Source organism: Macaca thibetana, chromosome X (genome assembly GCF_024542745.1).
Source record: "Macaca thibetana thibetana isolate TM-01 chromosome X, ASM2454274v1, whole genome shotgun sequence".
NCBI classification, from domain to species: Eukaryota; Metazoa; Chordata; class Mammalia; order Primates; family Cercopithecidae; genus Macaca; species Macaca thibetana.
The window spans coordinates 39,688,260-39,708,715 of NC_065598.1; the positions used below are offsets into that span (position 1 = coordinate 39,688,260).

Consider the following 20,456-nt stretch of genomic DNA (forward strand, 5'->3'; position numbering starts at 1 on the left):
GGGAGCGCTCCCTTTCGAGGCCCCCCCCTCCCCGCTGCGGACCACGCTGACCCCAGGTCGGGGGCGATAGGGCGGCCGTCCCTGGTGAAAGCGAGGCCTGTAGTGTCGCCCCTCCCCGAAACGCTGGAACGGATCTTAATCCTGAGAAGCAACCTCTGGTTCCCGGACTCCCGCGATGGTCAACGTGTTATCGCCTCTCCCGCGCACCCCAGCATTCGGTCCCCAGCGGCAACCTGCGGAGGCAGCTGGGGGTGGGGGGCGAGGCCTACCCACCGTTCACAGGGCGCTCTTGGGGCCAGAGAGGATTTGAGAGTCACCACGGTTTAGGGCTCCTGATTGGAGAAGACTGGAACTTTTTTTTGTCCACTTTTTGAATTTAACATGCATTTATGGAGAGCTTGCTAAGGGCGAGGCGCTGTGTTAGGACCTAGGGGGATCCAAAAGTACAGAAGTGAATTTTTTAAAGACACCTCTGGCCCCCTCAAGTAATTTACAATCTAGTTGGAAAGGCAGACTTGTAAATGACTGAACACAAATAAAAGGCACCGTGAGGTGAACGTAAATAAAGGGCATGAATCTTGCAGTAAACGGTCTGGGTAAAGGCCAATTATTTTTAAAATAACCTTTATTTCTAAAAATGTAGAATCAGTTCGGCGGGGAGAGGGGAGGGTACAAATACTGAATATTTCCAGGGTTCCCGGGACTAACAGTCATTACTTCTGAAAGGTTGTTGTTTAGGAATAATGATGAAAGTTTATTTCAGCTAAGCAAAATATCAAATATCAGAAACTCTGGATTCATTTCTCAGCTCTTGACATTAGCTGGGTGGGAGAGACACAATTTTCCACCAAAACACGATACCCCATTTGAAATCAGTAAAAACTCCCACAGCATTTCATAAGTTTCAGAAAACAAAACTAAATGGAAGATTGGAAACTTTTTGAAAAAGGTTTCAGATTTAAAGAAAATAGGGATTAAAAAAAGAAACACAAAACAAAAAAAGATCAGCCCATTTGCAGATGGTCTTCAAGATTTGGACATGCAGAAAATTGTCCTGAGATTAATTGTACAGAGGTTGGAAAGTATGGGGAAAGTAGTCATAGGTCAAAGAAAATTAGGCAAATATAAAAATGAGGCAATTACTAACTCCAGGAAAAAGAAAATCTTACAAGAAAGGAACTGCAATCACTGAAGCTCATTTGGCTCAGCAATGAATGATATATACGTGGTTACAAAGTAAACACAGATATGAATTTAGTAAGACACTGTGCTCTAGTGCTATGGCAAGAATGGAGAAGGGAAAGTATGGTACAGAGATCTGAAATCCCCCTCCACGATCAGATGGTTGACATGGATTACTTTTTTTTTCCTTTTTTTTTTTTTTTTTTTTTGAGACGGAGTCTCACTCTGTCACCCAGGCTGGACTGGAGTGCAGTGGCGCGATCTCGGCTCACTGCAACTTCCACCTCCTGGGTTCAAGCAATTCTCATGCCTTAGACTCCCCAAGTAGCTGGGATTACCGGCGTGCGCCACCACACCCAGCTAATTTTTCTAGTTTTAGTAGAGACAGGGTTTTGCCAAGTTGGCCAGGCTGGTCTCGAACTCCTGACCTGAAGTGATCCACCTGCCTCGACATCCCAAAGTGCTGGGATTACAGGGGTGAGCCACCACACCCAGCCTACTTTTTTTTTTTTCTTTCTTGAGACTGTATCTTGCTTGGCTGCCCAGGCTGGAGTGCAGTGGTACGAGCTCACTGCAGCCTTCAATTCCTGGGCTCACACGATCCTCTTGCCTCAGCCTCCCATGTAGCTTTGACTACAAGCATGTACCAACACACCCGGCACCTTTTTTATGTTTTATCGAGACAGTGTCTCACTGTGTTGCCCGGGCTGGTCACGAACTCCTATCCTCAAGCAGTCCTGCCTCCACGTCAGTCTTTCAAAATGCTAGCATTATAAGCATGAGCCACCTCACCCAGCTGGCATGAATTACTTGAAAGAAGGCCACATCTATATATTATTTAGAAATATGATGGTGATAGTATCTACCAGAAGAAACAGGTAAAGAGGGAGGTGCCCACAGGGGACTGCTTTTTTGTACCAGGCCTTTACATACTATTTGGCTTCATAAACTTTGGGCAAGTGTGACTTTGTAAAGAAATACAGGCCAGGCACAGTGGCTCATGCCTGTAATCCCAGCACTTTGGGAGGCCGAGGTGGAGGGATCACTTAGGCTCAGGAGTCCAAACCCAGCTTAGGCAACATGGTGAGACCCGTCTCTAATAAAAATACAAAACTTAGTCAGGTGTGATGGTGCACACCTGTGGTCCCAGCTACTCGGGAGGCTGACATGGGAGGATTGCTTGAGCCCGGGAGGCAGAGGTTGCAGTGAGCCGAGATCACACCAGTGCACTCCAGCCTGGGTGACAGAGCGAGACCCTGTCTCAAAATAAAAAAAAAAAATCAGTCAATCAACAAAAAGAAGGCTCCCAAAGACCTCCTCAACCAGCCCATTACTGACACTAGAAAAGCTCCGTTTTGGAGTTAATTTTGATTGGAATTTCTTCAGATGATCCTCTACTTTTTTTCTCTCTCTCTTTTTTTTTTTTTTTTTAGATGGCGTCTTGCTCTCTTGCCCAGGCTGGAGTACAGTGGCACAGTCTCGGCTTACTGCAGCCTCCACCTCCCAGGTTCAAGCAATTCTCCTGCCTCAGCCTCCTGAGTAGCTGAGACTACAGGCACACTCCGCCTCACCCGGCTAATTTTTTTTGTATTTTAGTAGAGACGGGGTTTCACCATGTTGCCCAGGCCGGTCGTGAACTCCTGAGCTCACGCAGTCTGCCCACCTCAGCCTCCCAAAGTGTTGGGATTACATGTGTGAGCCACCACACTCGGCCCTGTTTGTTGTTTTTTTTTTTTTTTTTTTTTTTTTTTTGAGACAGGGTCTCACTCTGTTGCCCAGGTCGAAGTGCAGTGGTGCGATCTGGGCTCATTGCAGCCTTGACCTCTCGCTCTCCGGCTGGAGCGATTCTCCCACCTCAGCCTCCAGAGTAGCTGGACTACAGGTTCATGCCACCATGCCCGGCTAATTTTTTGTTTGTTTGTTTTTTGGGGTTTTTTGTTTTTTGTTTCTTTGTTTTTGGGTTTTTTTTGGAAACATCATCTCACTCTGTCGCCCAGGCTGGAGTGCAGTGGCACGATCTTGGCTCACTGCAACCTCCACCTCCCAGGTTCCAGCGATTCTCCTGCCTCAGCCTCCTGAGTAGCTGGGATTACAGGTGCGTGCCACCATGCCCGGCTAATTTTTGTATTTTTAGTAGAGACGGGGTTTCACCATGTTGGTCAGGCTGGTCTGGAACCCCTGACCTCGTGATCCGCCCGCCTCAGCCTCCCAAAGTGCTGGGATTACAGGCGTGAGCCACCGCGCCCGGCCAATTTTTGTATTTTTTGGTAGAGAAGGGGTTTTGTTATGTTGCCCTGGCTGGTCTCAAAGTCCTGCACTCAAGCAATCTGCCCACCTGGCCTCCCAAAGTGCTAGGATTACAGGTGTGAGCTACCAAGCCAGGCCAATTCTCCACTTTTTTTTTTTTTTTTTTTTGAGACAGAGTCTCACTCTGTCGCCTGGGCTGGAGTGCAGCGGTCCAATCTCGGCTCACTGCAAGCTCCTGCCCCAGCCTCCCGTGTAGCTGGGACTACAGGCGGCCGCCATCACGCCCAGCTAATTTTCTGTGTTTATTTAATAGAGATGGGGTTTCACTGTGTTAGCCTGGATGGTCTAGATGGCCTGACCTCGTGATCCGCCCACCTCGGCCTCCCAAAGTGCTGGGATTACAGGCGTGTAATCGCGCCCGGCCGATTCTCCACTTCTTTTTTTTTTTTTTTTTTTGAGACGGAGTCTCGCTCTGTCGCCCAGGCTGGAGTGCAGTGGCCGGATCTCAGCTCACTGCAAGCTCCGCCTCCCGGGTTCACGCCATTCTCCTGCCTCAGCCTCCCGAGTAGCTGGGACTACAGGCGCCCGCCACCTCGCCCGGCTAGTTTTTTGTATTTTTTAGTAGAGATGGGGTTTCACCGTGTTAGCCACGATGGTCTCGATCTCCTGACCTCGTGATCCACCCGTCTCGGCCTCCCAAAGTGCTGGGATTACAGGCTTGAGCCACCGCGCCCGGCCGATTCTCCACTTCTTAATGCAATTTATCCTCATCCATCACACATTAGTGTGAATTTTAGTTCACAGGTAGCTTATAAGGATGTCAAACTCTATTGTACCAGCTGTTAGGTTTTTTTTTTTTTTTTTTTTTTTTTTTTTTTGAGATGGAGTTTCGCTCTTGTTGCCCAGGCTGGAGTGCAATGGCGCGATCTCGGCTCACCACAACCTCCGCCTTCCGGGTTCAAGAGATTCTCCTGCCTCAGCCTCCCGAGTGGGTAGGATTACAAGCACGCACCACCACGCGAAACTAATTTTGTATTTTTGGTAGAGATGGGGTTTCACCAAGTTGGTCAGGCTGGTCTCAAACTCCCAACCTCAGGTGATCCGCCTGCCTCGGCCTCCCAAAGTGCTGGAATTACAGGCGTGAATTACAGGCGTGAGCCACCGCACCCAGCCCTGTTAGGGTCTTACTCCTTACACTCAAACACCTACACTAAGTACATAACGGTCTGCAGTGAACAGCATGCCTTAAAATCTTCATATTCATAAATCAAACTCCCTTTGATTTATGAAATAAAAAACAAATCCCACCTTGCTGGCTAAACAAGACACATAAGCAGGGTGACACTCCTGTCCTTCTCCCACCCATACTCCAAATAAAGCCTAGGAGGGACCCAATAACTTATGAACCAGTACCTGCAGATGAGAGGTAACAAAACAAAGAGGGTGTATATAGGCCTACTGCGCCAACATGCTGGGTCAACACTGGCTTGGCCCAGTCAGGCTGATCCATTGTGCTCCCAAGAGACCCTTTTAACCTGTCTGTCCTGTGTCACCTTCTCTTTTCTTCTGGATCAGAGACAGAATCTCTTTCTCCTTTGCCCTGAGAACAGAGTTGCCAGTAGCCTAGTCTGTGTTTTGGCTGGGGACCTTTGTGCAGTACACAAACTGTACAATGTAATACAGTGACCCTGCCTGAGAAGCCAGCTTATTTCAAGGGCCACCCCCTGAATGTCGCTTAGTTCTGACCCACCTGCTGGATCTGGGTTTCTTTGTTTGCAACTCCCAGGATAGGAGTTGGCCCTGCAGACCCAAAATCACCTCAAGGGAGGCTAGGGTGAACCAGATACATTCTGGGAAGTCGCGGTGAGGTCAGGAAAGGGGCAGGTGTGGCAGAGTTCACCCAGGTGTATTACACTAATTCAGGGCTCCAATCTGCATTGAGATCCAACATCTGAACGTCATGCCCCCAAAGTCTTGCTGAAAATGAAATCTTCAGGAGGGAAGAGGAAAGCAGGCCAGAGGGTACACATGCCTTTTGGATTTTCAAAAATGGGAAAATGATGAGATTTTGGATTTAGCGAAGATGTGTCATGTTAAGGGAGCCACAGAAAATAATAACTGCCAATTCCCAAGCAAAACGAAATCATGTTTTCCACCACGTTTCTATCTTTGTCTCCTAGTCGAACCACAATAAAATAGCAGATCAAATAGCAGATCAAAGGCAGAGGCAAATACAATTATGTTGCCTGTGAAACCCCTAGCATGAAATTAGAAGTCAAACTCTCCATTCAGGGGTTAGAGACAAGGATAATGGGAACCTGGGGCCCTAGAGATGTACCCAGGCCCTTTCAGTCACAACACCATCCATGCTGGATATTTAAAACCACACCTCGGGGAGGGCACAAATAGTAAGTATTAATTTTTTTTTTCCATACACACTTCAGGAAATGCATTGACTACATTCCTAGCTTTGTACCATATAAAGATAGCTGTACACTGGTGGTAGAGGGGGAGGTGACTTGTAAGGCAATAGTGAAAATAATGTTGTTGGGAGCAATGAAGGGTTACCAGATCTTCCCCAAGACAGTAGGCTAAAGATGGCGGCAGATAGAATGCTAATCTTTTACCTGCTTCCCTTTCAATGCAGAAGAGCCTGAAACCCATCTGATCCCACCACTCAGTTCTCCCTCAGTCCTTCCCACACTGGACAAGATCATAGAGACAGCTGTCTCGATATATTTTCTATTTTTCCTAAAATCCATATTTGCTTTATAGGCTCCATTACTTTTACCATGGCCTAATTTTAGCTGAGTCCCCCTGCTCCCCATATAATTTATGAGGCCTCTTGAGGGTAGAAACCCCTATTACAATGTAGACTAGTTTAGAGCCACTGCTAATTAAGCTTAGCTCTCAAAGGTGCCTGGTATGGCTTCCCCTACCACCTTCCCACCTCCCACCCCCACCCCGCCATGGACACAAGTTCTTTGACTCTCCTCCCAAGTGAGAAGTAGGGTCTCTGTCCCTTCCCCTTGAATCTGGGTGGGTTTGTGACCACAATCACAACCAATGAATATAGACTTCGAGGGTGGATTAGAAAAGGTGATGCAGCCGGCCGGGCACGGTGGCTCACACCTGTAATCCCAGCACTTTGGGAGGCCGAGGCGGGCAGATCACCTGAGGTCAGGAGTTTGAGACCAGCCTGACCAACATGCTGAAACCCCGTCTCTACTAAGAATACAAAAATTAGCCAGGCATGGTAGTGTGTGCCTGTAATCCCAGCTACTCAGGAGGCTGAGGCAGGAGAATCTCTTGAACCCGGAAGGCGGAGGTTGCAGTGAGCCGAGATGGCGCCACTGCACTCCAGCCTGGGCAACAGAGCAAGACTCCGTCTCGGGGCAGGTGGGGGGAAAGTGATGCAGCTTCCGCCTTATTTACTGCAATGCCAGTTTTCTGGAGCCCTGAGCTGCCGATTTGTAACTTAAAGTCCTATTACCCTTAAGGCGAAGGCACTATACTGTGAGGAAGCCCATGCCACATGGAGAACCCTGTGGTCATGCTATGGGACACAGCTGAGGTCCCAGCCAACAGCCAGACATGCAAGTGAAGATGCCTCCGGATGCTTCCAGCCTCCAGCTGTTGAGTCTTTCCACCAAATTCAGGACCCACAGATTCCAGGAGCAGAATTAAATTGTTTCTGAGCTCCCTTGCAGCTGACATGCAATAGGGGAGATCAATTTCATAACATATTGCTAAATCCATGGAAGAAGGTGAACTAGGTTAAAAACAAAAGTGTGATGGGCAGGAATTTTCTTTTTTTAAAGGAAATTTCTGATAATAACCCAAATCCCTCACCTTCGATAACACAATGTCTTATTCTTTCTGAAATCCCTGTAGGACAGTGACCTGTGTCTTCCTCAAATCTGATCTCACATTTTCCCTGAAGGATCTGGGTAAAGGACCCTAACTGTTATCCCCTCCTGACCTACATTGGCTGCACAAGGGAGCCAGTTCCCTAGGCAGGAAAGGAGAGGGGCAAAGCATTTCCGCCAGGCTGGTTTTGCTCTCCCTTCTCTTGTCTACTTTTCTCTCTTGTTTTTCTTGCCTCTCCTGGAAGGTGCTCATCTCAAGGATAGGGAGGGATGAATTATGCAAGAACTGTTAGCTTACTTCAGTTTCTTCCCAATTCCCCCACAAATCCCACACCTTTTCATTCTGACCCCAACTACCAGACTTGTGTCACACACCAAATGCATGAGCTTCCATTCACAAAGCTAGGAATGGGCAGCAGTGCAGCTGGCCTCTGTCCCCCACCCTTTCCTCCTTCTCTGAGCCAGGCACTCACAGGCCCCTGATGCCCAGGCGGCCCAGGGACCCTGACCCTCAGGCTGCCCTCCTGGGGAAGTGCCAAGCTCAGGGAGACCGGAGGAGGGGCTGCAAGATATCTGGAATGTGATGGACCGAGGAGGAGAATGGGGAGAGCCCAGGTCTTACCCCTACTCTCAAACAAGCAGAGCAGCCAGGGAACAGGCAGAAATGATAAAGCAGCTTGCAATGGGGAGAAAACCAGGCTACATTGTGTGGGGCGGGGTGAGGGGGTGAGAGGTAGGGAACTACTGAGCAGACCAGAAGGAACAGCAAAGAGACGAAGGCAACCCTCTTTCCCCTCCCCACCCTGCCAAATGCCAGAGGATGAACCGGCCAAAAATAAAATACAGCCATGATTACTGGAGCAGAGGTCAAGGCTGAAGGGGCAGTTCTCCTCTTGACCACAGAAAGCCAGCACCAACTGGGATTATCTGCCAGCCACTCATCTCCAGCAGCCTGGCCCGCAGTGCACAACTAGGTCCCAGCCACAACCAGCCCTGTGCAGGAAGAGTCCAAGGGTCTAGGACCTGCCCCTTCCCCAGAGCCTGAGACCAAGGCTGGCATGTCTTCCCAAGGTCACAGCTTTGGGGCTACTTGCCCTGTTGGACAGTGCAGTGGGGTCCTGTGGCTTCAATTCACACAGTTTAGAAGCAATTCCTTCTTCTGATCCAAATCCCAGTCCAGACCTGTGCCTAGCTAGGGTGTAACACAAACCTTCCTACTTACAATTCAAACAGTATCAGCCCAAATCCTCTCTTCACTCCTTCTAGAGCAAGGGCATGAGATTATCTATCTATCTATCTATCAATCGATCGATCTATCTATCTATCTGTCTGTCTGTCTGTCTAGTTTTGCTTTGTTTTGTTTTGAGAGAGAGTCTCACTCTGTCACTTAGTGGCACAATCTCAGCTCACTGCAGCCTCGACCTCCTGGGCTCAAGCGATCCTCCCACCTCTGCCTCCAGAGTAGTTGGGATTACAGGCCCGAGCCACCACACCCAGCTAGGGCACAGTATTTATTGAAAACTTTATTATCATCTTCCTGGTACTTCACCTGCAACTACTTCATCGAATCTTTCTCCAATCTTTTGATGTAGGCATTCTGATACCCATTTTGCAGATAAGGAAACTGAGGCTCAGATAGGCTACACAACCACTGGGGGCAGAGCTCCCATCTTAAGCCTAGATGTGTCTTGATTCAGAGTTTTCCATCATAGCTTGTGATCTCCCATTTTGATTACTTATTTTGTGCCAGGTCCCGGGCTGGGCCTGCAAAGGTGAATAAGATAGTCCCTCCCCTTGGGGAGTTCACAGTTTAGTAAGGGAGACAGATTGCAACACAGTGGGACAGCAGCTCTGACCTCTGAATTTGGGTTGGTGGAAGTACCATGGGAGCCTTTCTGAATATCTCCATCATCACTGCCCCTTCACCCCGGCTGTATTTCCTAGCCCCCTCTGGTTCCTTCTCACAGGCTGCTCCTTCTTGTCCTTCCTTAAGATAGGCACTAGCTGCTGGCTTCCTTCCCATGCCTTTCTTTCCTCCTGTTAACGAGGTCTGCACCCACACACCTGGCAGGAATCTTGGCACCTTACCTGCTTGGAGAGGCTGCCTTAGTTGAGTAGATTTCGTTGGCTTCTGGGGCCCCAGGGTAGAGGCTAGACCCTGACTGCAGCCCCAGGCTGGCTCAGCTGGGAAATGGGCACAGGGGCCCCAACGCTGAGCAGGCTGGTTAGGCCCTCGGAAGGCTTTTATTGAAGCCTGTTAAAGGGCTTTGGGCTTCCTCTGATGAAAGGCGCTTAAGTGCATCTGGTTATGATTACAGGGGAGGAGAAAGCCAGGCGGTCTCTGGGGGGTTGGACCAGTCATCTGGCTCTGCCTTCCTCAGGGCAGAGCTGGCTGCTGGTGAGGCCAGGAGGCCAGGTGTGGGGGCAGGCAGGAAGCAGGACCAGTACAAAACTCTCCAACTCTCCGAGGCTCCTGACCCCAGCCTCTGGCTTTGTCAGGCTGGACTCCCAGAAACAGCATCGTGGCTCAGAAGTGCCAGGCTCCTTTGATAAAATCAAGTTCAGAGTGGCTGCTGACCACCCCCGACCCACAGCTCTTCACTGATCTCTACCTCCCTCCATCTCCAAAATATCCTCCCAAGAACCCCTGACCCTCCATCTACCTTCTCCACTGCTCTTCTCCCTCGGAGAAAGTTACAATAAGCTTTTGCCACAAGAGTTTCTGAAAGTGATAAAAACTAAGGAAATGCAGACTTTCAAAAGTTAAAAAACCTCAACGTTTGCTTTCTCCTTTTCAACTAGCCAGGTATTGTTTCCCGTAAAACAGACATCGTTAAGGATGTTTCACGTCACTGTAACTGACAACCATGCTGAATTAAGGGAAGAGATTAATATGAACATAACGTGTCTGCCCTGGAACATCATCGGGCAGTCCCAGGCCACTCTGTGCCCGGCACCTGTCCCTGCGCAAAACTCCACGTGGGCACAAAACGCTCTGGGGAGGGAAGGATCGGATGGGTTAAACACAGTCCGCGATTCTAGAAACGAAAATACATTTTCTTATTCCCGCCCTGATTTAATCCTGCTGCGTGTTATTATTGTCAAGTCTCTTCGCACCACTGTTTCTAAAAAGAAAACCCGTGGGTCTGCGCGGCCCTCCGCCGCCTGCTCGGCTTTTATTGTGCACGCAGCCTGGTCTGCGTGGATCCAGCACGTCGTGACCGCCTCGCAGGCGCGCACGGACACCCTCGGATTGGCATTTCGATAAGAGCTGGGCGCATTGTCTCTGCGGCGACACCCACACAGATAATAAAGGGCCACGGACTCCTGGCCAACCCTCCTCGCAACCCATAATTAGAGATGACCTTTACGAAAGGCAATTAAAATATGGTAATGATCGATGGGCTCGCCTGTTTCAAAAAAGGAAAATACACAGGTGTTGGCTTCAGGAGGCTCCACCTGGCCGGGCCGGGAGGCCTCCTACAGCTCATGAATGAACTCTTTCTCCTGGGAAGCTTCGATTCCCCGCTACCTACGCTAGCGCTGTCGCCTCTCCTCCCTTTCCCCTCCCCCACCAGAGCTCTGGCAGCCAGGAGCTTGCTGGCGGCGGCGGGGCTTTGTCATCGGAACGCACACACAGACACGCACACGCGCGCACCCGGCCACAACGGGACCGCGGCGGCCGCGTCCTTCCTCGCTGCGCTTCCTTCCCTGCCCCCTCTTTTAAAGAGCTCCTCCAGACCCTTTCTTCCGTCCTTTATATGTGCAGTCCTTTGCATAGAGGAGCTCAGGAAGCATTTTAGGGGGGCCTTCCGCTGAGCGCCGGACAGCTCCTGGGAGGGAGAAATCAGGACCCTACACGCGCGGAGAGGACGCGTGGGCAGCCGGGCTTTGTTTTGTCTCTTGCCTCTGCCAGGAGGGCGGAGAAGCCTCGGCCGAGCTTGGGCCCACTGGCGAACTGGCGGCGGCAAACACCCCCCTCCCAGCCTAAGTGGAACCTGAAACACCGGACTTGGTCCAGGTGGTGCACAAAGCCACGTGGAGGGTCTCCCAGTCCACAAGTGGCTCTCCCCACACAGACAAATGTGCAGTGTCATTATGGTGGCTCCTGTTGCTCGAGGCCTCGGGGGTGCTCCGGCGGTGCGCGCACACCTCACCTCTACAAGGCACGGAGGGCGAGAGGGGATCCCAGGGGAAGGGGCTCCCCGGGGGGCTGCCTGGAAGAGACGCCACATCGGGCCTTCCCGCACCCCCGGCTGCCTTCCTGGACCGCGAGCACGGAGCCAGGGCGGCCTCTCGCCTTTCATTACAGGGCCTACGAAAGCAGCAGCCCAGGCAAATATGTAGCTATTAAAATTAATCGCCCCGCGTTGTCAGCTGAACATAATGCAAATTATTTATGGGCTGTCTGCGCAATATTTATCATCGTGCAGGCTCCAGGCGCTTCGTGCCTCCTGGCCTCCCCCGCCCGCCCTGGCCCGCGCAGGGCGAAGCTGCGCGCAGGCTGCGGCGGCCCGGGGGCTCTGGGAACCCGAATGGGGTTCCAAGGGTGAGGCCGTGCGTCAGGCCGTCTTCCAGGCCGAGGGCCTCACTTTAGTTTCTGCCATTCAGTACACATCTATCGGAGGCCTACTATGTTCAAAATTAGGAGGTCCGCGAAATCAGGGGATGAAAACCAATTTGGAGAAATCTGAACCAAACAGACGAGCTCGGGCTCGAGGGGCGATGCAGGCAGAAGCTCCTCAGCTGCCCAAGAATTTTCTCTGGCTCAAGTCGGTCCTCCAACCTGGGAAACCCATGTTTGCTAAAGCTGGATTCGCTCTAGGAGAAACCGGGAGCATCTGATGTGCTCAACGGATTCGAGTACAACGCTGTCGACTGGAAACAGGAATTCGGTGTCCTTCGAGCCTCAAAACTTGTTTGCTGATCGCAGATAACAGATTAACTGCTAATTGTCGAAATCGGCCAACCATTTAGTTTATCACTGTTGGGGGCCCCTTGGTATTCGCTGCACTTTTTATATGTAAAAACAGTCTTGGTACCTCCTAAACGGCTTTTGTGTGGCTTTTGTTTCTTTCAAATACGGTGTTTTAAAAAACAGCAGCAACACGCCACCCCACCCCCTCTTCAACCAAGCCTTCTGGTTTAAAAAAAACAAAAACAAAAACCAGGAGAAATAATCTATAGGACAATCCCCCCCTACTGGTCGGCGCTGGCGTTGGGGCTTTTTACGCAGATCGAGTCGCCCAGGGCTGCGGAGGTAAACAGGCTTTCTGCACCGCTGCTAAATGAATCACGAGGGGGAAGAACCGAGACTGCGGGGCGAGGGAGGCCTCGGGATCTGGGCCGGGAGCCAGGGCGGGGAGGGCGCTGCACGAGGGGCAGTGGCGTGGAGGCGGGACCAGGGTTAACCCTGGTCCAAGGCCCCAAGGCCAGGGAAGGGAGAGGAAGGCCGGTGGGCGGTCCAGCCGGAGGCCCCTGCTCGCTATCTGTGAGGCAGGGTGAACGCGCAGCCTGGGCCTCCATCCCCAGCGCGCCTGGGCACCACCTGGGGCCGGTCACGCTGCGTGAGCCCATCTGCGAGGAAGGAGGTCAGGAGGCACCCCCTCCCACACAGTTTTAACAACTCCAGGCCTTCAAGACGCAGTAGCAGGCCTGGGTCTTCTGATGTTCATTTAAAGCAGAATGATCGCCTTTCTTCACTGTCCCCATCCCAGACGCCACCACCCACCTTGTACCTCGCAGACCAAACCTGAGTCAAGACCGCCTTCGGTCCTGGGACTGGGGGAGTGGCTACCAAAGGCATCTCCTCTCCAGACTAACAGAAGGGGATACAGCCAGGAAGCTACTATGAATTTATATTCTTCTTCCGGTTTTCTCCTTTTTTTTTTTTTTTTTTTTTTTTTGAGACGGAGTTTAGCTCTTTTGCCCAGGCTGGAGTGAAGTGACAAGATCTCGGCTCACTGCAACCTCCGCCTCCCAGGTTCAAGTAATTCTCCTGCCTCAGCCTCCCCAGTAGCTGGGATTACAGGCGCCCGCCACCTTGCCCGGCTAATTTTTTGTATTTTTAGTAGAGACGGGGTTTCGCCATGTTGGCCAGGCTGGTCTCGAACTCCTGACCTCAGGTGATCCACCTCGCCTCCCAGAGTGCTATGATTACAAGCGTGAACCACCGCGCCCGGCCTTATTCTTAAAATGTGATTTGACTCAATTTAAAGCCTCCCTTTCTTCCCCATTAACCCCCAGTTTTTGACAGATTTTTCTTAGAACATTTCAAACATTCTCTCATTACTTCAGAAACTTATCTTGAAATGATGTAAAAGAAGGTTAAAAATATTAGGTTGCTTTTGGGTTCCCTTCATCTCGAACATTGTTGCGTAGATTTGAGAAAGGGCTGATTTTTACTTTGTTTTCTAATCAGCAAGTCACTGGTTTTTCTACCTAAGAGAGACGGAACATTGACCACAGTGAAGCGGAAGGGTTGAGCGGCATTTACAAAGTGCCTTCACATTTTGGTCCTCAGAAACCCATCCGAGGTGGGAAGAATAGGTGTTACTGTTCTGATTTTACAGATGAAGAGACTGGCCACTCGCCCCCACAAATTTCTGGAAGCTAGTCTTCCTCACTGAACCAGGTGAAGCCTGCCTGCTCTTGCCTACACCCTCCTTCCTCCAGGTCAATGTCATTTAGAACATATTGCATCCTTTTCTGGGATCTGTCTGCTAGGACACGGGCCACCCTCCTGCTGGAGACAGCCCCGACAACCCATATTTTAGGCAGCTCTTTCCACAGCCTGCAAACCTCACGGATTGTCTCTTACAACTGTCTGTTTACTCACTTCCCTCCACCCAGTCAATTCTGACTCCAGACCCGGGAGGACAATTTTTAAAGTGTTTCTGCAGACGGACCCTCTGGCCGTGCCGGAAGTGTTTTATGGACCTGTGAGCCGAGTTAATCCCAGGAGGCGCGGCTGGATTAGTCCCGGGTGTGGGTGGGGGATTCATGTGTTTAGGTTTAATCCCCATGGTGTGTGGGGGGGGGGGCGTAAGGAGAATGGGGGTCTGGGGGCTTCAGCAATGTGTGCCCCCCTCCCCATTAAACTCCGAGATTTGAGCTAGAGCGGATGGAAACCGAGGCATGCAGCCCTCGACCCCCGGCCAGGCGTGGAGTAGGGGGGCAGGGAGCGCCCCGCGTGGGTGCACCCTAGGAAACCAGTGCTTACATGGCGATCGAGACCAGAGCGCAGTTGTGTGTGGTTTTTCCCCAGGTTTTTAGTCTTCCAGCCCTGTGGAAAGGAGGAGAGCCGCAACCCGGGGAGAGAGCCGGAAAGAAACACTTAATCACCGGCGTCTCGCTGCTCGTCACGCGAAGATGGCAGCGGCTCCCCTGGGTTTCAAGGTTCCGGGAAAGGCGTGTGTTCTGCCTGGAGGCGCACGGACTGATGCGCTCTCTCCCTCGGCTCGGCGGCCAGCTCCGGCTCACAGAGCCTCTCTCAACACCGGCAAGTGCAGCCGGGCCGCCCAGCCCCCAGGCCAGCCTGGCCCCCTCCGGGCCCCAGGTTGGCGAGGGCAGCTGGGCGTCTGCGCTGCCCAGCCCAGCCGCGGATCCATGGGGTTTCGCGAGCTGAAAGTAAAGGCCTGAGGGAGTGGGGACACCCACACCGGCCCGCGGCACGCAGGGGAGTCAAGCTGCGGCCAATGCAAGACGAGCAGGGTAGACCCCTACTAGCGGTGGCCGGAGGTTCAGCCACCTTCGCGGGAGAGGGGATTTACCGCCACCCTCATCCACGCGCAGGCCCCACCGCCCGGCCCTCTCCTATGATCCCCGGGCCATTGCGAAACACGGAGCGAACAGGTCCTCGCCAGCAGCCGTCACTTCTCGCTAAGATGAGAACCCACAAGCCTGACTGTGCTTCCCAAGGGTACTAGCGTGCGCGCAGACCTTGGGGGGAAGAGGGCAGCGCGGTCTCCCCAACCCGGACTCTTCCCTGGCGCAGCACACAACCGCCACGGGCTTCCGAAGCGCCCGAGCGGGGAGGAGGAAGGAAAAGCGGAGGCCCGGGAGGCGGGCTGCGCGCTTGGAAGCCGTTTGTGTTTGTGTGTCTGCGCGCGCGCCCCGGCCGGACGGGTGTTGAGGGAAGAGTGATCGTGAGCAACCCAGAACCAGCAGTCCCAACCTGGACTGAGGAACTGGGCTCTCCAATCCTGGGCCGTGGGGCTTCATGCCTCGGGCTGGCGGGGCAAGTGGCGGGGAGCCCGGAGCTTCGGAGCCGCCGCCGGGCATCTAGCCAGCTCCGCCGGAGGAGCCCTGGGGCGCGTCGGGAGCCAGGGGACTGGTGTGAACCAGCCGCCCCCGCAAGCGGACGTTTAGCTCCGGCACCCGGGAGCACTGACACTAGGCGATAAGGAGTTCCTCGGCAATCGGCTGTCCCCAGTCCCCAGTCACCTCCGGCGGACGTGACCGCCGGATGCTATGCGGCTAGGTGGGCCAGGGGGGCCTTTGCACTGCCTTCCCTGACCTCTTCCTTGCCGCGGAAGAGTCACAGTAACATGCCACCGTACAACTCTACAGACCTTTGTTTTGCAAAATAAAGGCCAAATGTTGGGCCTTCTGATCTCTTCATATTTTCCTTTGGAAGGTTGGGGTCCAGGCAGTCCTCTCGAAACACCTCCCAAACAGCTCACTTTCATTATAAAACGCTAGAGAGGCAACACAGCCCTCTCTCTCCCTCTGGTCAATCAGGCCCTATCCCAAGCTGTGCGGCTTTGGGCAAACCGCTTAACAGTTCGGAACCTCAGAGTCCTCATCTGTAAAACAAGGCCAATACTAGTATCTACCTCGTAGGGCTGTTCTGAGGATAACATGCCTCCCTCCATACATAAGGCGCTTAGAACGCTGCCTCCAGTACAATACTACACGTGCTTGTTGCTATAATCTGGTACTCCCTTTGGATGGGGAGGGAGTAAAGAACAAGGTCCAGGTTAAAGTTCCTGGAGGTTTACATGGAGCCAGTGGTCTTGGCAGGGTGGAAAGGACACTATTGTATGGCCACTGAAAAGTGAAGGCCAAATGCCCTCAAACTGTCTCCACTAGACCTTCCCGTAAAGGCTTGTGTGTGTGGTGGTGGATAGGAGGGAGAGTCCTCTTTAATGGTGCTCATTTAGACTGGATTAATGGCAAGTTCCGTCAGGGCTCAGGCAGCATTACCCACTCTCTCCCTGCAGCCCTGGGGAAGAGCGCAGGTTTCCAGGACCTCCAGCCTACTCTTCCAGGCCACCTTTTTTGATGGCTGAAGGCCACCTCTTTAAATCAGTTCTCCGAGGAGTTGGCCAAAAGCCATGTCCTCTGGGATGTACTTTGGTCTAACACTGGTCCAGGGCTGGCGTATGGCAGGCCTTGTCCCTGGGCTGCTGGCGGGCCACATTTTACTGACGCACAGATGCAAATACCACTTCTGTAGACAGAATCCGTCAGACTTCTAATTTCAAAACGCTTCCCATTACCTTCGAAATGGGGACTCTGGCACAAAGGGGAGGAGTTGCGGCGTATAACAGCCTAAGGAGGCCTCGGCCTCCCCTGCTTGGCCTCTCCAGGGTCACCCATAATTCATTAGGTGAGGCTGCCTTTTCCTTTTCAAAGACAACGCAAATGGCCTTTGCCTTAAGTGGCTACCGGCGTTTGCCTAATCACTGAAATGTGCTGGCAGTGCGCTCTAGCTCTCAGTAGATCCTTATCGGACTGTGCGTGCCAAGCTGCCAGCCCCGAGAAAGACAAAGAACACGGGCGCCTCCAGGTTTGCTCCTGAGGCCTCAGGGTCACCTCTGGGGCTTCCCCTTCACAGCCTCCGGCCCCTACAAGCCGCTCCCAGCCAGCCTCCGGAACAAACCCGCAGCCCTATATCAGAATTCCAGTTCTCGAGCGCCACCCGGAGAGTTCACATTTCCCCTCCTCCGAGGCCGCGTGGTGCGCAAGTAAGAGCCCGAGGGCGGCGGCAGCACACGTCTGGGCAGCCCCCTCCCAGCACCCAGCAGCGTGCACACAGGAAAAGAAAAAGCCAAGAGAAAAACGTGGACTGTAAAAGCCAAAACGCAGGACCATCTACTACTAACGACCAACAACCCCAGGCAGGAGTTTGCAAGGATTAAGCAACCCCCAAATAGAAACTACAACTAAAATAAATCCTCTCTTCAAGTTCTATTAAGGTCTTTGAAGGTGGAACGCAAAGGGGACCCTGTCTCCTGAGGACACAGACTGGCTGCGCCGGTAGTGCTCAGCCCCGCACCTCCTGAGCATACATTTAACACCAGGCAAAGAGCAAGTTTCCTATCTATCGTTTGACCAGTTCTCACAGTATTTCTAATTGACTCAACGTATATTAGATTGAAACAAAAATGATCTCGGTTGGAATATACATGGGCAACCTGTATTTAGATGGGGTAAGTTCCTGCAGCTGTCTGACCACATTTGTCTGGTTCCTCTGAGAATCCACGTTTTCTAGCCCGGGAAGAGGCAGGCGGCCCTCATGGCTCCTCCTTCGGCGGTTTCCTGGCGAAGCGCCCATCCTCCCCAAGCACCGGGAACGGAGGCCGCCCGCATTAATACTCGCGGGCAGCCTGTTCTAACCTATACTGTCATTTTTTCCATCGGTCGGGATCGGGCTGGGGGTGGGGTGGGGCGGGGACTCTCCTCCGAGGGGCTCTGCACGGATCGTTGGGTTTTCCCCGGCGAACTTAACACGGAGGCAAAAGGGGCAGATGGAAACCAGGCCCCGGCTGGCCCCGCGCGCGTAAGCGCGGCACTCAGCAGCTCGACGCAAAGCCAGGGCTGGATTTTCGCGGCCCGGGCCCGGCGGCCTCCCAGCGCCGGCGCGATTCTCTCTCCTTCGGGCTGAGCAAACGTGGTCGCCTAATTCCGCCCTGGAGACAGCAGCTGTGCGGCGAGAAGGGGAGAAAAAAAACCCGCAACTTTTCCAACAGAAAGTGTGTGCGCAGAGGAGAGGTGAAGGCCCACCCCGATTCTGTGCACGTATCGACACAGCATCTAATCAGTGTCACTGCCAGGAATACGCTTCCGCGGCGGGCGACACCGCCGCCCCCGCCAACCTGCAGGAGGGAGGGGGGATGCAAATGGCGTCTCGCGTCGTCCTAGACTCCGCGCAGCACCCGCTGCCGCGACTCCGAGCAGACGTTGCAGCAAACTGGGGTGCAGCGTCTGGGGACGCGAACGCGCCGGCTGCCCGAGCGATCGCGGGGAAGAGGAACTAGCACCACTCCCTGCTCCGAGGCCGTTCCCCGCCCCCACCTCCGGAAGAGCCGCCCTTCCTCGACTGGGGTGAGGGGAGGGAAACTTTGCAAGAAAACTGTTCCGCGCCTTCCCCGCGTGGCACCTGAGAATAACGTGGGTGGGTTTCCCATCCGAGGCCAGACCACGCGACCCTACTTTTCCAGGCCTCGGACTTGAACCTCGTGGACTATGGGAGGGAGAGTACATTTCGGGCCACTGCGGGGGGCGGGGGGACACCAAAGTCAGGCGTCCTCAAGGGTTCTGGCAGATGGCCAAGTTTGTGTCCTTTCCCTCCCACGCTGGAGTAGCGCGCGCCACTTTGGGGAAGCGTGAGACCGTTCACCACCGGCCACGAGGCCGCCAATGTCTTCCAGGTGGAGTCGATGGTTTCTCTGCAGCACCCCCTCCCGCTTTGCGGTCCCCGCCTGGCACCCACAGTCCTGGGGAGCCCCCAGAGCTAGCCCGCGTCTTCCCTAGCCCGCTCTTCCTGGGGAAGGAGAGACTGTTTGTGTGGTGTGCAGCCCCGCTCCGGCTCGCACACCCGCGAGCCACCTCGCAGCCCTCCCCGGCCTCGGCCTCACGGATCCCCTCTCGGAGTAGCCCCGCGGGACCCACCCTCCCCCATGCGTAATGGGGCGCCCCTGGGACGCAGGCGGGGATGGCGGTTCCGGTCGTTCCGGGATTTGCGTTCAAGAAGAAAACAAGGCCGGCGACTACAAGAGCGGCGCCTCCATTCTTGGGGTTCAGACGCCCGCGCAGCCTCCGCGTCGGTTCCGCTCTCGCCCAGGGAGCCCGCTTCCGTGTCCCTGCCCCCGCCCCCCCACGATTCCTCGTCCCGCCCGTGCAGCACCACGCGGAGCTCCGAGCGCCCTGGCTCCCACACGGGTCCCTCCATAACTAGCGCGCCTCCCTCGCTCCGGGCTCCGGGAGCCGCTCGCTCCCAGCGCCCAGAGTCAGCCGGTTCCACCTTCGGCTGCGAGAGCCGCCGCCCCGCGCCACCCCCGCCCGGCCCGGCCCTTGTCCCAGCCCGGCTCCCCCGCCAGCTGCGCAGCCACCGCCGCACGTGACCCGCCCCCGTCGCGGCTTCCGCTGAGCTGACTGTTCCGGAGCACAATTTTTGCTCTGACGCGGGGTCTCTCGGGGGCCCTGGCGTCCTCTACTCCCTGCTCCCCACCCCACCCCCTACCTTCCGGGTAGGAGAACTCAAAACAACTCGCTGACCTTCGGGCCGACCAGCTCCGTCTTCCACTGACTCCGGCATTCCGTTCAAACCCAGCAGCCGCGGCTTCTAAGATTTCACTCCGCACTGGGCTTGGGGGGAGGGGGCGAGTTCTCCGGGAGGGGGTGTCTCAGATCGAAAGAGCCACTTCACGCTCTTTCCCCTCCTCCGAGGTGAGTTTTTAGACTCTCTGGAGGCCTTGGGGAAACGCGAGCAGCCGCGTGCAAAGGAGCCCCCCCCGCCCCGCCTTCTCCCCGCACATGCAGCCTTGTCTAGTGTGACCCGACTTCCAGGGTCAGCAGCAGAGGGCCTGGCCAGCTTCGGAAATACCACCAAGCGGTGGACTGTGGCACCAGGCAGAGCTGGGGTGGGAGGACTGTGCTAAATAATGGTAGCTCCCACTCCCATGGTCTGTGCTAAGTTCTTCACAAGCCCTCAAACTTTACAGAGTGAGAAACTGAGGCATAGGGAAAGGTCAATCGTGTAAAACTGGGTAAAGCTCAGTTACTCAGCTAGGTAAGTGACTTAGGATTTGAACCCAAGTCTCTTGAGTTCAGGGTGGCTAAACATGCTGTAAGTATGTTACAGTGCATACCTTGGTATCAATAGTACAAACCTGTCTACAAAACCCAGTGTTTGCTTGAGAGCTGTATATT

General features: G+C 53.7%; 1 protein-coding gene across 4 annotated transcripts in view; it reads right to left on the reverse strand.

The window, feature by feature from the left end:
* The window catches only part of BCOR (BCL6 corepressor), a 130,494-nt gene extending 110,304 nt beyond the window's left edge, over positions 1–20,190 (reverse strand). For 3 of the 4 annotated variants that reach the window (XM_050775165.1, XM_050775175.1, XM_050775173.1), the window contains exon 1: positions 19,803–20,190. The gene's annotated coding sequence lies outside the window, so the exon portion shown is untranslated. The remainder of the gene's footprint in view (positions 1–19,802) is intronic. The other variant, XM_050775171.1, reaches the window with a different exon arrangement.
* Positions 20,191–20,456: the final 266 nt, after the last annotated feature.